We start from the raw sequence: 16,187 nt of genomic DNA, 5'->3' as shown, positions 1-16,187 counted from the left end.
GCTGTTTATATATATTGGAGATTAAACCTTTGTCCATTGATTCGTTTTCAACGATTTTTGCCCATTCTGAGGGATGCCTTTTTCCATTCCCGTTTTTTAACCAAAAAAGTAAAGAAACAAAAAGAAGAAGAACACTAATGTGCGTAAAATATGGTTTTTGAAACGGTCGTTTTGAAATTTGGACGTCCTTTGAATTTTTTGGTCGATATGTGACCCCAGGATTTGTTTTCAGGGCAGGTGTCATTTACCGGCCTGCAATGATTATGAACATCAACTGACCATTAGCGCTGGGATTAAAGCTGCTGTTGTGTGAAACGGCCACAAGGTGGCAGCAGTTCTCCCTTACCAATTCTGGTTACTAGGGCAACAGAGCCTCAAAGGAAGTCGTGTTCTAGATTGGAATTTAGAATGGAATGTGCCAGGAGAAAGCCCCTCAAGTTTGTCTCCCTACTTCTTGTTCGTGTTTTTAATTTAATTTTTATTTTTTATTACAGGAAGTTTGATTAAAATGTTTGGCTTGTTGTAGGTGTGGAAGATGTGGTTCTTTTACACATATACAGATGTCGGTTTTTCCTGGGATCCTTTTCCCATGTACGTTATGACAGAATGTTGAGTAGTCTTTTGGTATTCCGTAGGTCTTTGGTGATTATATATGTCACCTGTGTTTGTATAAGTCTGTTAACCCCGATATCGTAATGAAACCAATGCTCACACCTTTCCATTGGTGAACCATAAGTTTGTTTAATGAATCTCTAATTGCCCTTCTCGGTGGAAATATCTGCCCTGGTATCCATTTTTGGGTAACACCTATAAGTGATATGATATGATATGTGTCTTTCACTTTCTGACTTACTACATGTCACGTGATTACCTCTAGACTCATCTTCGGTGCTGCAAAAGGCTTGTGTCCTTTTTTTCCTTGCCATCTATTCTGACTTAGCGAGGTCCCTTTTCAACAATGTGCTTCCCTGCGGGTTGTGGATTAGCTGACGTGGGCAGCCTTATCCTGCCGGCGGCCCTCCCCAGGTGTGCCTGGTTGAGGTCAATATAAACAGCGCTCCATGCAGCAATAGCCCCTGAAGCTGTGCCTGCCTCCATATTCTCTGCCCCGTCAGCAGTCTCGGGGCTGTGCTGGTGGGAGGGAGTGAGGGGCCACAGCTTTGTTGGTGGCCCGGTGTGAGTGGGGTTCTGCTGGCCTTTCTGAAGGAGTTTCCAGGCTGCCTCCTGTAAGGAGGAGGATGTGTCACCCATACCTTCCGCTGGAATTTCTCTCCGGACAGAGGTGAGGAAGGAAAAAAGCAGTGGGGGCCGGGACAAGTGGGGTATCTCAGGCAGTACAATGGAAAGCTTCCGGAAGGGCGCCCGGTGCCAGGACCACGCTGGCTGGCCTGCAGGCACCAAGTTGGCCTGCGTGCTGTCGCTGGTGTGGCTCCACGGCCCTTCCTCTAGTCTTTCAAGCCCTTGTACATATTCAGGTGTTTTACCTGGGAAGGGTGGGAACAGTTCAGCAACAGCTGGCCTGGGGCTCAGCTCACCTTTGTTCAGAGATGCCTCGGCTCGGTCCCCCCGCTTTGCAATGAGGAAGCTCCTTGTGTGGGGTGTGGGTTGCTGGCTGTATGGGAGATGATTCCCCACCTCTGAACAATATCAATATTGTTTACCGTTGGAGCAAGTGCCCTGATAGTATTTTTCTCTGTATAACTGGTCGGTTCAGGTTTTTCTTCGTTTATGGTTCAAGTTAGCTTTTATTCCTCTTTTATGTATTTATAGATATAAGCATGGAAATAATTCATTCCTATAAATACATCTCTGTGAAGGGAAGAACTTTTTTCTGTTTTATTTTTAAATTTTATTTTTTGCAATTTTGAAATTTAATTTTATTTACTTTTTTATACAGCTGGTTATTATTAGTATTGTGTTTTATGCATATACATGTATACAGGTCAACTCAATCTCCCAACTCATCCCACCACCACCACCCCATGGCTTACCACACTTGGTGTCCATACGTTTGTTCTCTACCTCTGTGTCTCTATTTCTTCCCTGCAAACCAGTTCATCTGTACCATTTTTTAGGTTCCACATATATGCATTAATATACAATATTTGTTTTCCCCTTTCTGACTTACTTCATTCTGTATGACAGTCTCTAGATCCACCGATGTCTCTACAAATGACCCAGATTCATTCCTTTTTATGGCCGAGTAATATTCCATTTTATATATGTACCCCATCTTTATCCATTCATCTGTCTTTGGACGTTTAGGTTGCTTCCATTACCTGGCTATTGTAAATAGTGCTGCAATGAACATTGTGGTGAATGTGCCTTTTTGATTTATGGTTTTCTTTGGGTATATGCCCAGAAGTGGAATTGCTGGATCAGATGGTAATTCTATTTCTAGGTTTTTTAAGGAAACTCCATAGTGTTCTCCATAGTGACTCTATCAATTTACATTCCCACCAATAGTGGAAGAGGGCTCCTTTTGTGCACACCCTCCCCAGAATTTGTTGTTTGTAGATTTTCTGATGATGCCGATTCTAACAGGTGTGAGGTGATACCTTATTGTAGTTTTGGTTTGCATTTCTCTAATAATTAGTGCTCTTGAGCAGCTTCTCATGTGCGTCTTTGCCATCTCTGTGTCTTCTTTGAAGAAACGTCTCTTGAGATCTTCTTCCCATTTCTGTATTGGGAGGGTCGTGGGATGGTCAGGCTGTGTGCTGACGCACGTGTCAGTGCCAGCGTAAGGGCCAGGAGTAGGGTACAGCATAGGGTAACGTGTAGGGCTGGTGGTGGGTTTCCGTTCCGGGCTAGGGTTAGGGTTAGGGAACGGCGAGGTTTAGGGAACAGGTGAGCATAGGGACACATGGGAGAGGCAGGCTACGTGCTGACAAACGTGTCAGTGCCAGCGAACGGGTCAGGAGTAATGTATGGTGTAGGGCTCGTTGTGGGTTTCCATTCCGCGCTAGGGTTAGGGTTAGGGAACGGCAAGGCTTAGGGCACAGCTGAGGGTACAGAAACGTGGGAGGGTCAGGCTATGTGCTGACGCATGGTTCAGTGCCAGTGTACGGGCCAGGATTAGGGTACGGAGTAGGGTAAGGTGTAGGGCTGTTGGTGGGTTTCTGTTCCGGGTTAGGGTTAGGGAACGGCAAGGCTTAGGGCACAGGTAAGGGTACGGAAACGAGGGAGAGGCACGCTACGTGCTGACACACGGGTCAGTGCCAGCGTACGCGCCAGAATTAGGGTACGGCGTAGGGTAAGGTGTAGGGCTGGTGGTGGGTTTCTGTTCCAGGGTAGGGTTAGGGTTAGGGATCGGCAAGGCTTAGGGCACAGGTGAGGGTATGGAAACATGGGAGTGGCAGGCTACGTGCTTACACAAGGGTCAGTTCCAGTGTACGGCCCAGGAGTAGGGTACGGCGTAGGGTAAGGTGTAGGGCTGGTGGTGGGTTTCCGTTCCCGGCTAGGGTTAGGGTTAGGGAATGGCAAGGCTTAGGGCACAGGTGAGGGTACAGAAACGTGGGAGGGTCAGGCTACGTGCTGACGCAAGTGTCAGTGCCAGCGTATGGCCCAGGAATAGGGTATGGCGTAGGGTAAAGTGTAGGGTTAGGGTTAGGGAACGGCAAGGCTTAGGGCACAGGTGAGGGTACGGAAACGTGGGAGGGTCAGGCTACATGCTGAAGCACGGGTCAGTGCCAGGGTGTGGACCAGGAGTAGGGTACGGCGTAGGGTATGGTGTAAGACTGGTGGTGGGTGTCCATTCCGGGGTTTGATTAGGGTTAGGGAACGTCAAGTTTTAGGGCACAGGTGAGGGTACGGAAACGTGGGAGGGTCAGGCTACCTGCTGACGCATGGGTCAGTGCCAGCGTATGGGCCAGGAGTAGGGTACGGCGTAGGGTAAGGTGTAGGGCTGGTGGTGGGTTTCTGTTCTGGTCTAGGGTTAGGGTTAGGGAACGGCAAGGCTAAGGGCACAGGTGAGGGTACGGAAACTTGGGAGAGGCAGGCTACGTGCTGACGCACGGGTCAGTGCCAGCATACAGGCAAGGAGTAGGGTACGGCATAGGGTATGGTGTAGGGCTGGTGGTGGGTTTCAGTTCAGGGCTAGGGTTAGGGTTAGTGAAAGGCAAGGCTTAGGGCACAGGTGAGGGTACAGAAACGTGTTAGGTTCATGGTGCATGTTGATGCATGGAGTACTGTCATCGTACGCATTAGGATTAGGGTACGGCGTAGAGTAAGGTGTACGGATGGCGGTAGGTTTACATTCGGGTGTAGGGTTAGGGATAGCGAATTGCAAGGTATAGGGCACAGGTGATGGTACGGAAATGTGTTAGGTTCAGGGTACGTGTTGACTCACGGGTTAGTGTGAGCGTACGCATGAGGATTAGGGTACCGCATAGAGTAAGGTGTAGGGTTGGTGGTAGGTTTCCGTTCCAGTCTAGGGTTATGTTTAGGGACTGGCAAAGTTTAGGGCACAGGTGAGGGTACGAAACGTGTTAGGGTCAGGGTACGTGTTGATGCACAGGTTAGTGTCAGCATACGAATTAGGATTAGGGTATGGCGTCAGGTAAGGTGTAGGGTTGGTGGTAGTTTTCCGTTCTGGGCTAGGGTTAAGGTAAGGGAACGGCAAGGTTTATGGCAGAGGTGAGGGTACGGAAACGTGTTAGGGTCAGGGTACGTGTTGACGTATGGATTAGGATTAGGGTACGGCTTAGGGTAAGGTGTAGGGCTGATGGTAGGTTTCTGTTCCGGGCTAAGGTTAAGGATAGGCAACGGCAAGGTTTGGGGCACAGCTGAGGGTACGGAAACGTGTTAGTGTCAGGGTACATGTTGACTCACCGGTTAGTGCCAGCGTACGGATTAGGATTAGTGTACCGCGTAGATAAGGTGCACGGTTGGTGGTAGGTTTCCGTTCCAGGCTATGGTTAGGGTTAGGGAAAGTCAAGGTTTCTATTTGTAGGTTTTTTAAGGAAACTCCATACTGTTCTCCATAGTGACTGTATCAATTTACATTCCCAACAATAGTGGAAGAGGGCTCCTTTTGTCCACACCCTCCCCAGAATTTGTTGTCTGTAGATTTTCTGATGATGCCGATTCTAACAGGTGTGAGGTGATACCTCATTGTAGTTTTGATTTGCATTTCTCTAATAATTAGTGCTCTTGGGCAGCTTTTCATGTGCGTCTTAGCCATCTCTGTGTCTTTTTTTAAGAAACGTCTCTTTAGATATTCTGCCCATGTTTGTATTGGGTTGTTTGTTTTTTTAATATTAAGCTGCATGAGCTGTTTATATATATTGGAGATTAAACCTTTGTCCATTGATTCGTTTGCAACTATTTTCGCCCCTTCTGAGGGATGCCTTTTTCCATTCCCGTGTTTATAACCAAAAAAGAAAGAAAGAAAAAGAAGCAGAACACTAATGTGCATAAAATATGCCTTTTGAAACGGTCGTTTTGAAATATGGACGTCCTTTAAATTTTTTGATCGATATGTGGCCCCAGGATTTGTTTTCAGGGCAGGTGTCATTTACAGGCCTGCAATGATTTTGAATATCAACTGACCATTAGCACTGGGATTAAAGCTGCTGTTGTGTGAAACGGCCACTAGGTGGCAGCAGTTCTCCCTTAACACATCTGGTTACTAGGGCAACAGAGCCTCAATGGACTTCGTGTTCTACATTGGAATTTAGAATGGAATGTGCCAGGAGAAAGCCCCTCAAGTTTGACTCCCTACTTCTTGTTCGTATTTTTAATTTAATTTTTTTTTATTATAGTAAGTTTGATTACAATGTTTGGCTTGTTGTAGGTGTGGAAGATGTGGTTCTTTTACACATATACAGCTGTCGGTTTTTCCTGGTATCCTTTTCCCATGTACGTTATGACAGAATGATGAGTAGTCTTTTGGTATTCCGTAGGTCTTTGGTGATTATATATGTCACCTGTGTTTGTATAAGTCTGTTAACCCCGATATCGTAATGAAAACAATCCTCACAACTTTCCATTGGTGAACCATAAGTTTGTTTAATGAATCTCTGATTGCCCTTCTCGGTGGAAATATCTGCCCTGTTATCCATTTTTAGGTAACACCTATAAGTGATATGATATGATATGTGTCTTTCACTTTCTCACTTACTACAAGTCACGTGATTACCTCTAGACTCATCTACGGTGGTGCAAATGACATTGTGTTCTTTTTTTCCTTGGCTTCTCTTCTGCCTTAGCGAGGTCCATTTTCAACAATGTGATTCCCTGAGTGTTGTGGATTAGCTCACCTGGGCAGCCTTACCCTGCCGCCCGGCCCTCCCCAGGTGTGCCTGGTTGAGCTCAATATAAGCAGCGCTCCAGGCAGCAATAGCCCCTGCAGCTGTGCCTGACTCCATATTCTCTGCCCCGTCAGCAGTCTCGGGGCTGTGCTGGTGGGAGGGAATGAGGTGCCACAGATTTGTTGGTGGCCCGGTGTGAGTGGGGTTCTCCTGGCCTTTCTGCCGTAGTTGCCAGGCTGCCTCATGTAAAGAAGAGGATGTGTCACCCATACCTTCTGCTGGAATTTCTCTCCGGACAGAGGTGAGGAAGGAAAAAAGCAGTGGGGGCCGGCACAGGTGGGGTATCTCAGGCAGGACAATGGAAAGCTTCCGGAAGAGCACTCGGGGCCAGGACCACCCTGGCTGGCCTGCAGGCACCAAGTTGGCCTGCGTGCTGTCGCTGTTGTGGCTCCACGGCCCTTCCTCTAGTCTTTCAAGCCCTTGTACATATTCAGTTGTTTTACCTGGGAAGGGTGGGAACAGTTCAGCAACAGCTGGCCTGCGGCTCAGCTCACCTTTTTTTAGAGATGCCTCGGCTCGGTCCCCCAGCTTTGCAATGAGGACGCTCCTAGTTTGGGTTGTGGGTTGCTGGCTGCATGGGGATGATTCCCCACCTCTGACCAATTTCAGAATTGTTTGCCGCTGGAGCAAGTGCCCTGATAGGGTTTTCCTCTGTATAACTGGTGGGTTCAGGTTTTTGTCCTTTTATGGTTCAAGTTAGATTTTATTCCTCTTTTATATATTTATAGATATAAGCATGGAAATAATTCATTCCTATAAATACATCTGTGTGAAGGGAAGAACTTTTTTCTGTTTTATATTTAAATTTTATTTTTTAAGATTTTGAAATTTAATTTTATTTACTTTTATATACAGCAGGATATTATTAGATATGTATTTTATGCATATGCATGTATGCAGGCCAATCCCAATCTCCCAACTCATCCCACCTCTACCACCCCGTGGCTTCCCACACTTGGTGTCCATAAGTTTGTTCTCTACCTGTGTCTCTATTTCTTCCCTGCAAACCAGTTCATCTGTACCACTTTTTAGGTTCCACATATATGCATTAATATACAATATTTGTTTTCCTCTTTCTGACTTACTTCATTCTGTATTACAGTCTCTAGATCCATCGATGTCTCTACAAATGACCCAGTTTCATTCCTTTTTATGGCCGAGTAATATTCCATTTTATATATGTACCACATCTTTACCCATTCATCTGTTTGTGGGTATTTAGTTTGCTCCCTTACCTGGCTATTGTAAATAGTGCTGCAATGAACATTGTGGTGAATGTGCCTTTTTGATTTATGGTTTTCTCTGGGAATATGCCCAGAAGTGCGATTGCTGGATCAGATGATAATTCTATTTCTAGTTTTTTTAAGGAAACTCCACACTGTTCTCCATAGTGACTGTATCAATTTACATTCCCTCCAATAGTGGAAGAGGGCTCCTTTTGTCCACACCCTCCCCAGAATTTGTTGTTTGTAGGTTTTCTGATGATGCCGATTCTAACATGTGTGAGGTGATACCTCATTGTAGTTTTTTTTGTTTTGTTTTTTATTTATTTATTTATTTTTTTTTTTTTTTGTACGCGGGCCTCTCATTGTTGTGGCCTGTCCCGTTTCGGAGCACAGGCTCCGGACGGGCAGGCTCAGTGGCCATGGCTCACGGGCCCAGCTGCTCCGCGACATGTGGGATCTTCCCGGACCGGGGCACGAACCCGTGTCCCCTGCATCGGCAGCCGGACTCTCAACCACTGCGCCACCAGGGAAGCCCCCTCATTGTAGTTTTGATTTGCATTTCTCTAATAATTAGTGATGTTGAGCAGCTTTTCATCTGCGTCTTGGCCATGTCTGTGTCTTCTTTGAAGGATCGTCTCATGAGATCTTCTGACCATTTCTGTATTGGGAGGGTGGTTGGAGGGTAAGGCTATGTGCTCACGCACGTGTCAGTCCCGGCGTAAGGGCCAGGAGTAGGGTACTGCGTAGGGTAAGGTGTAGGTCTGGTGGTGGTTTCCGTTCAGGGCTAGGTTTAGGGTTTGGGAACGGCAAGGCTTAGGGCCAAGGTGAGGGTACGGAAACGTGGGATGGTCAGGCTACGTTCTTACGCATGGGTCAGTGCCAATGTACGGGCCAGGAATAGGCTACGGCGTAGGCTAATGTGTAGGGCTGGTGGTGGGTTTCCGTTCCGTGCTAGGGTTAGGGTTAGGGAATGACAAGGCTTAGGGCACAGGTGAGGGTACGGAAACGTGGGAGGGTCCGGCTATGTACTGATGCACGGGTCAGTGCCACCGTACGGGCCAGGAATAGGGAACGGCGTAGGGTAAGGAGTAGGGCTGGTTGTGAGATACCGTTCCGGGCTAGGGTTAGGGTTAGGGAATGGCAAGGCTTAGGGCACAGGTGAACGTAAGGAAACGTGGGAGGGTCAGGCTACGTGCTGACGCACGGGTCAGTGCCAGCGTACGGGCCAGGAGTAGGGTATGGCGTAGGGTAAGGTTTAGGGCTGGTGGTGGGTTTCCGTTCCGGGCTAGGGTTAGGGTGAGGGAACAGCAAGGCTTAGGGCACAGGTGAACGTACGGAAACGTGGGAGTGCCAGGCTACGTGTTGACGCACGGGTCTGTGCCAGCGTACGGGCCAGGATTAGGGTACGTCGTAGCGTAAGGTTTAGGGCTGGTGGTGGGTTTCCGTTCCAGGCTAGGGTTAGGGTTAGGGAACGGCAAGGCTTAGGACACAGGTGAGGGTATGGAAACGTGGGAGAGGCAGGCTACGTGCTGACGCACAGGTCAGTGCCAGCGTAGGGGCCAGTAGTAGGGTACAGCGTAGGGTAAGGTTTAGGGCTGGTGGTGGGTTTATGTTCCGGGTTAGGGTTAGGGAATGGCAAGGCTTAGGGCACAGGTGAGGGTACGGAAACGTAGGAGTGGCAGGCTACGTGCTGACGCACGGGTCAGTGCCAGCGTACGGGGCAGGATTAGGGTACGGCATAGGGTAAGGTTTAGGGCTGGTGGTGGGTTTCCATTCCAGGCTAGGTTTAGGGTTAGAGAACGGCAAATCTTAGGGCACAGAAGATGGTACGGAAAAGTGGGAGGGTCAGGCTACGTGCTGACGCACGGGTCAGTGCCAGCGTATGGGCCAAGTGTAGGGTATGGCGTAGGGTTAGGTGTACGGTTAGGGTTAGGGAACGGCAAGGCTTAGGGCACAGGTGAGGGTACGGAAACGTGGGAAGGTCAGGCTACGTGATGACGCACGGGTCTTTGCCAGCGTACGCGCCAGGATTCGGGTACGGCATAGTGTAAGGTGTAGGGCTGGTTGTGGGTTTCCTTTTTATGGCTGAGTAATATTCCATTTTATACATGTACCACATCTTTATCCATTCATCTGTCTGTGGGCATTTAGGTTGCTTCCATTACCTGGCTATTGTAAATAGTGCTGCAATGAACATTGTGGTGAATGTGCCTTTTTGATTTATGGTTTTCTTTGGGTATATGCCCAGAAGTGGGATTGCTGGATCAGATGGTAATTCTATTTCTAGTTTTTTTTAACGAAACTCCATACTGTTCTCCATAGTGACTGTATCAATTTACATTCCCACCAATAGTGGAAGAGGTCTCCTTTTGTCCACACCCTCCCCAGAATTTGTTGTTTGTAGATTTTCTGATGATGCCGATTCTAACAGTGTGAAGTGATACCTCATTGTAGTTTTGATTTGCATTTCTCTAATAATTAGTGCTGTTGAGCAGCTTTTCATGTGCGTCTTGGCCATCTCTGTGTCTTCTTTGAAGAAACGTATCTTTAGATCTTCTGCCCATTTTTGTATTGGGTTGTTTGTTTTTTTAATATTAAGCTGCATGAGCTGTTTATATATATTGGAGATTAAACCTTTGTCCATTGATTCGTTTGCAACTATTTTCGCCCCTTCTGAGGGATGCCTTTTTCCATTCCCGTTTTTTTAACCAAAAAAGAAAGAAAGAAAAAGAAGCAGAAAACTAATGTGCATAAAATATGCCTTTTGAAATGGTCGTTTTGAAATATGGACGTCCTTTGAATTTTTTGGTCGATATGTGACCCCAGGATTTGTTTTCAGGGCAGGTGTCATTTACAGGCCTGCAATGATTTTGAATATCAACTGACCATTAGCGCTGGGATTAAAGCTGCTGTTGTGTGAAACGGCCACAAGGTGGCAGCAGTTCTCCCTTACCAATTCTGCTTACTAGGGCAACAGAGCCTCAATGGAAGTCGTGTTCTAGATTGGAATTTAGAATGGAATGTGCCAGGAGAAAGCACCGCAAGTTTGTCTCCCTACTTCTTGTTCGTGTTTTTAATTTAATTTTTATTTTTTATTACAGCAAGTTTGATTACAATGTTTGGCTTGTTGGAGGTGTGGAAGATGTGGTTCTTTTACACATATACAGCTGTCGGTTTTTCCTGGTATCCTTTTCCCATGTACGTTATGACAGAATGTTGAGTAGTCTTTTGGTATTCCGTAGGTCTTTGGTGATTATATATGTCACCTGTGTTTGTATAAGTCTGTTAACCCCGATATCGTAATGAAACCCATCCTCACACCTTTCCATTGGTGAACCATAAGTTTGTTTAATGAATCTCTGATTGCCCTTCTCGGTGGAAATATCTGCCCTGGTATCCATTTTTAGGTAACACCTATAAGTGATATGATATGATATGTGTCTTTCACTTTCTGACTTACTACAAGTCACGTGATTACCTCTAGACTCATCTACGGTGGTGCAAATGGCATTGTGTTCTTTTTTTCCTTGGCTTCTCTTCTGCCTTAGCGAGGTCCATTTTCAACAATGTGATTCCCTGAGTGTTGTGGATAAGCTGACCTAGGCAGCCTTACCCTGCCGCCCGGCCCTCCCCAGGTGTGCCTGGTTGAGGTCAATATAAACAGCGCTCCAGGCAGCAATAGCCCCTGAAGCTGTTTCTGACTCCATATTCTCTGCCCCGTCAGCAGTCTCGGGGCTGTGCTGGTGGGAGGGAATGAGGGGCCACAGCTTTGTTGGTGGCCCGGTGTGAGTGGGGTTCTGCTGGCCTTTCTGCAGGAGTTGCCAGGCTGCCACCTGTAAAGAAGAGGTTGTGTCACCCATACCTTCCGCTGGAATTTCTCTCCGGACAGAGGTGAGGAAGGAAAAAAGCATTGGGGGCCGGGACAGGTGGGGTATCTCAGGCAGGACAATGGAAAGCTTCCGGAAGAGCGACCGGGGGCAGGACCACCCTGGCTGGACAGCAGGCACCATGTTGGCCTGCGTGCTGTTGCTGGGGTGGCTCAACGGCCCTTCCTCTAGTCTTACAATCCCTTGTACATATTCAGGTGTTTTACCTGGGAAGGGTGGGAACAGTTCAGCAGCAGCTGGCCTGGGGCTCAGCTCACCTTTATTCAGAGATGCCTCTGCACGATCCCCAAGCATTGCAATGAGGACACTCCTTGCGTGGGGTGTGGGTTGCTGGCTGTATGGGAGATGATTCCCCACCTCTGACCAATTTCAGAATTGATTACCGCTGGAGCAAGTGCCCTGATAGGGTTTTCCTCTGTATAACTGGTGGGTTCAGGTTTTTTTTTCTTTTATGGTTCAAGTTAGATTTTATTCCTCTTTTATGTATTTATAGATATAAGCATGGAAATAATTCATTCCTATAAATACATCTGTGTGAAGGGAAGAACTTTTTTCTGTATTATTTTTATATTTTCTTTTTTTAAATTTTGAAATATAATTTTATTTATTTTTTTATACAGCAGGTTATTATTAGTTATGTATTTTATGCATATACATGTATGCAGGTCAATCCCAATCTCCCAACTCATCCCACCACCACCACACCATGGCTCTCCACACTTGGTGTCCATACGTTTGTACTCTACCTCTGTCTCTATTTCTTCCCTGCAAACCAGTTCATCTGTACCAGTTTTTAGGTTCCACATATATGCATTAATATACAATATTTGTTTTCCTCTTTCTGACTTACTTCATTCTGTATGACAGTCTCTAGATCCATCGATGTCTCTACAAATGACCCAGTTTCATTCCTTTTTATGGCTGAGTAATATTCCATTTTATACATGTACCACATCTTTATCCATTCATCTGTCTGTGGGCATTTAGGTTGCTTCCATTACCTGGCTATTGTAAATAGTGCTGCAATGAACATTGTGGTGAATGTGCCTTTTTGATTTATGGTTTTCTTTGGGTATATGCCCAGAAGTGGGATTGCTGGATCAGATGGTAATTCTATTTCTAGTTTTTTTTAACGAAACTCCATACTGTTCTCCATAGTGACTGTATCAATTTACTTTCCCACCAATAGTGGAAGAGGTCTCCTTTTGTCCACACCCTCCCCAGAATTTGTTGTTTGTAGATTTTCTGATGATGCCGATTCTAACAGTGTGAAGTGATACCTCATTGTAGTTTTGATTTGCATTTCTCTAATAATTAGTGCTGTTGAGCAGCTTTTCATGTGCGTCTTGGCCATCTCTGTGTCTTCTTTGAAGAAACGTATCTTTAGATCTTCTGCCCATTTTTGTATTGGGTTGTTTGCTTTTTTAATATTAAGCTGCATGAGCTGTTTATATATATTGGAGATTAAACCTTTGTCCATTGATTCGTTTGCAACTATTTTCGCCCCTTCTGAGGGATGCCTTTTTCCATTCCCGTTTTTTTAACCAAAAAAGAAAGAAAGAAAAAGAAGCAGAAAACTAATGTGCATAAAATATGCCTTTTGAAATGGTCGTTTTGAAATATGGACGTCCTTTGAATTTTTTGGTCGATATGTGACCCCAGGATTTGTTTTCAGGGCAGGTGTCATTTACAGGCCTGCAATGATTTTGAATATCAACTGACCTTTAGCGCTGGGATTAAAGCTGCTGTTGTGTGAAACGGCCAAAAGGTGGCAGCAGTTCTCCCTTACCAATTCTGCTTACTAGGGCAACAGAGCCTCAATGGAAGTCGTGTTCTAGATTGGAATTTAGAATGGAATGTGCCAGGAGAAAGCCCCGCAAGTTTGTCTCCCTACTTCTTGTTCGTGTTTTTAATTTAATTTTTATTTTTTATTACAGCAAGTTTGATTACAATGTTTGGCTTGTTGGAGGTGTGGAAGATGTGGTTCTTTTACACATATACACATGTCTGTTTTTCCTGGGATCCTTTTCCCATGTACGTTATGACAGAATGTTGAGTAGTCTTTTGGTATTCCGTAGGTCTTTGGTGATTATATATGTCACCTGTGTATGTATAAGTCTGTTAACCCCGATATCGTAATGAAACCCATGCTCACACCTTTCCATTGGTGAACCATAAGTTTGTTTAATGAATCTCTGATTGCCCTTCTCGGTGGAAATATCTGCCCTGGTATCCATTTTTAGGTAACACCTATAAGTGATATGATATGATATGTGTCTTTCACTTTCTGACTTACTACAAGTCACGTGATTACTTCTAGACTCATCTACGGTGGTGCAAATGGCATTGTGTTCTTTTTTTCCTTGGCTTCTCTTCTGCCTTAGCGAGGTCCATTTTCAACAATGTGATTCCCTGAGTGTTGTGGATTAGCTGACCTGGGCAGCCTTACCCTGCCGCCCGGCCCTCCCCAGGTGTGCCTGGTTGAGGTCAATATAAACAGCGCTCCAGGCAGCAATAGCCCCTGAAGCTGTTCCTGACTCCATATTCTCTGCCCCGTCAGCAGTCTCGGGGCTGTGCTGGTGGGAGGGAATGAGGGGCCACAGCTTTGTTGGTGGCCCGGTGTGAGTGGGGTTCTGCTGGCCTTTCTGCAGGAGTTGCCAGGCTGCCACCTGTAAAGAAGAGGATGTGTCACCCATACCTTCCGCTGGACTTTCTCTCCGGACAGAGGTGAGGAAGGAAAAAAGCATTGGGGGCCGGGACAGGTGGGGTATCTCAGGCAGGACAATGGAAAGCTTCCGGAAGAGCGCCCGGGGGCAGGACCACCCTGGCTGGACAGCAGGCACCAAGTTGGCCTGCGTGCTGTAGCTGGGGTGGCTCCACGGCCCTTCCTCTAGTCTTACAATCCCTTGTACATATTCAGGTGTTTTACCTGGGAAGGGTGTGAACAGTTCAGCATCAGCTGGCCTGAGGCTCAGCTCACCTTTATTCAGAGATGCCTCTGCACGATCCCCAAGCGTTGCAATGAGGACGCTCCTTGCCTGGGGTGTGGGTTGCTGGCTGTATGGGAGATGATTCCCCACCTCTGACCAATTTCAGAATTGATTACCGCTGGAGCAAGTGCCCTGATAGGGTTTTCCTCTGTATAACTGGTGGGTTCAGGTTTTTTTTTTCTTTTATGGTTCAAGTTAGATTTTATTCCTCTTTTATGTATTTATAGATATAAGCATGGAAATAATTCATTCCTATAAATACATCTGTGTGAAGGGAAGAACTTTTTTCTGTATTATTTTTATATTTTCTTTTTTTAAATTTTGAAATTTAATTTTATTTATTTTTTTATATAGCAGGTTATTATTAGTTATGTATTTTATGAATATACATGTATGCAGGTCAATCCCAATCTCCCAACTCATCCCACCACCACCACACCATGGCTTCCCACACTTGGTGTCCATACGTTTGTTCTCTACCTCTGTCTCTATTTCTTCCCTGCAAAACAGTTCATCTGTACCAGTTTTTAGGTTCCACATATATGCATTAATATACAATATTTGTTTTCCTCTTTCTGACTTACTTCATTCTGTATGACAGTCACTAGATCCATCCATATCTCTACAAATGACCCAGTTTCATTCCTTTTTATGGCCGAGTAATATTCCATTTTATATATGTACCCCATCTTTATCCATTCATCTGTCTGTGGGCATTTAGGTTGCTTCCATTACCTGGCTATTGTAAATAGTGCTGCAATGAACATTGTGGTGAATGTGCCTTTTTGATTTATGGTTTTCTTTGGGTATAAGCCCAGAAGTGGGATTGCTGGATCAGATGGTAATTCTATTTCTAGTTTTTTTAAGGAAACTCCATTCTGTTCTCCATAATGACTGTATCAATTTACATTCCCACCAATAGTGGAAGAGGGCTCCTTTTGTCCACACCCTCCCCAGAATTTGTTGTTTGTAGGTTTTCTGATGATGCCGATTCTAACAGTTATGAGGTGATACCTCATTGTAGTTTTGATTTGCATTTCTCTAATAATTAGTGATGTTGAGCAGCTTTTCATGTGCGTCTTGGTCATATCTGTGTCTTCTTTGAAGAAACGTCTCTTGAGATCTTCTGCCCATTTCTGTATTGGTAGGGTAGTGGGTGGGTCAGGCTACGTGCTCACGCTCGTGTCAGTGCCACCGTAAGGGCCAGGAGTAGGGTACTGCGTAGGGTAAGGTGTAAGTCTGGTGGTGGGTTTCCGTTCCGGGCTTGGTTTACGGTTAGGGAACGGCAAGGCTTAGGGCACATCTGAGGGTACGGAAACGTGGGATGGTCAGGCTACGTTCTTACGCACGGGTCAGTGCCAATGTACGGGCCAGGATTAGGCTACGGCGTAGGCTAATGTATAGGGCTGGTGGTGGGTTTCCGTTCCGTGCTAGTGTTAGGGTTACGGAATGACAAAGCTTAGGGCACAGGTGAGGGTACGGAAACGTGGGAAGGTCAGGCTAGGTGCTGACGCATGCGTCAGTGCCAGCGTACGGGCCAGGAATAGGGTACGGCGTAGGGTAATGAGTAGGGCTGGTTGTGAGATACCATTCCGGGCTAGGGTTAGGGTTAGGGAACGGCAAGGCTTAGGGCACAGGTGAACGTATGGAATCGTGGGAGGGTCAGGCTACGTGCTGACGCACGGGTGAGTGCCAGCGTACGGGCCAGGAGTAGGGTATGGCGTAGGGTAAGGTTTAGGGCTGGTGGTGGGTTTCCGTTCCGGGCTAGGGTTA

The sequence above is a fragment of the Mesoplodon bidens genome (assembly GCF_964165515.1).
Source record: "Mesoplodon bidens genome assembly, contig: HAP1_SCAFFOLD_46, whole genome shotgun sequence".
NCBI classification, from domain to species: domain Eukaryota; kingdom Metazoa; phylum Chordata; class Mammalia; order Artiodactyla; family Ziphiidae; genus Mesoplodon; species Mesoplodon bidens.
Note: the sequence above shows the minus strand (reverse complement) of the source record.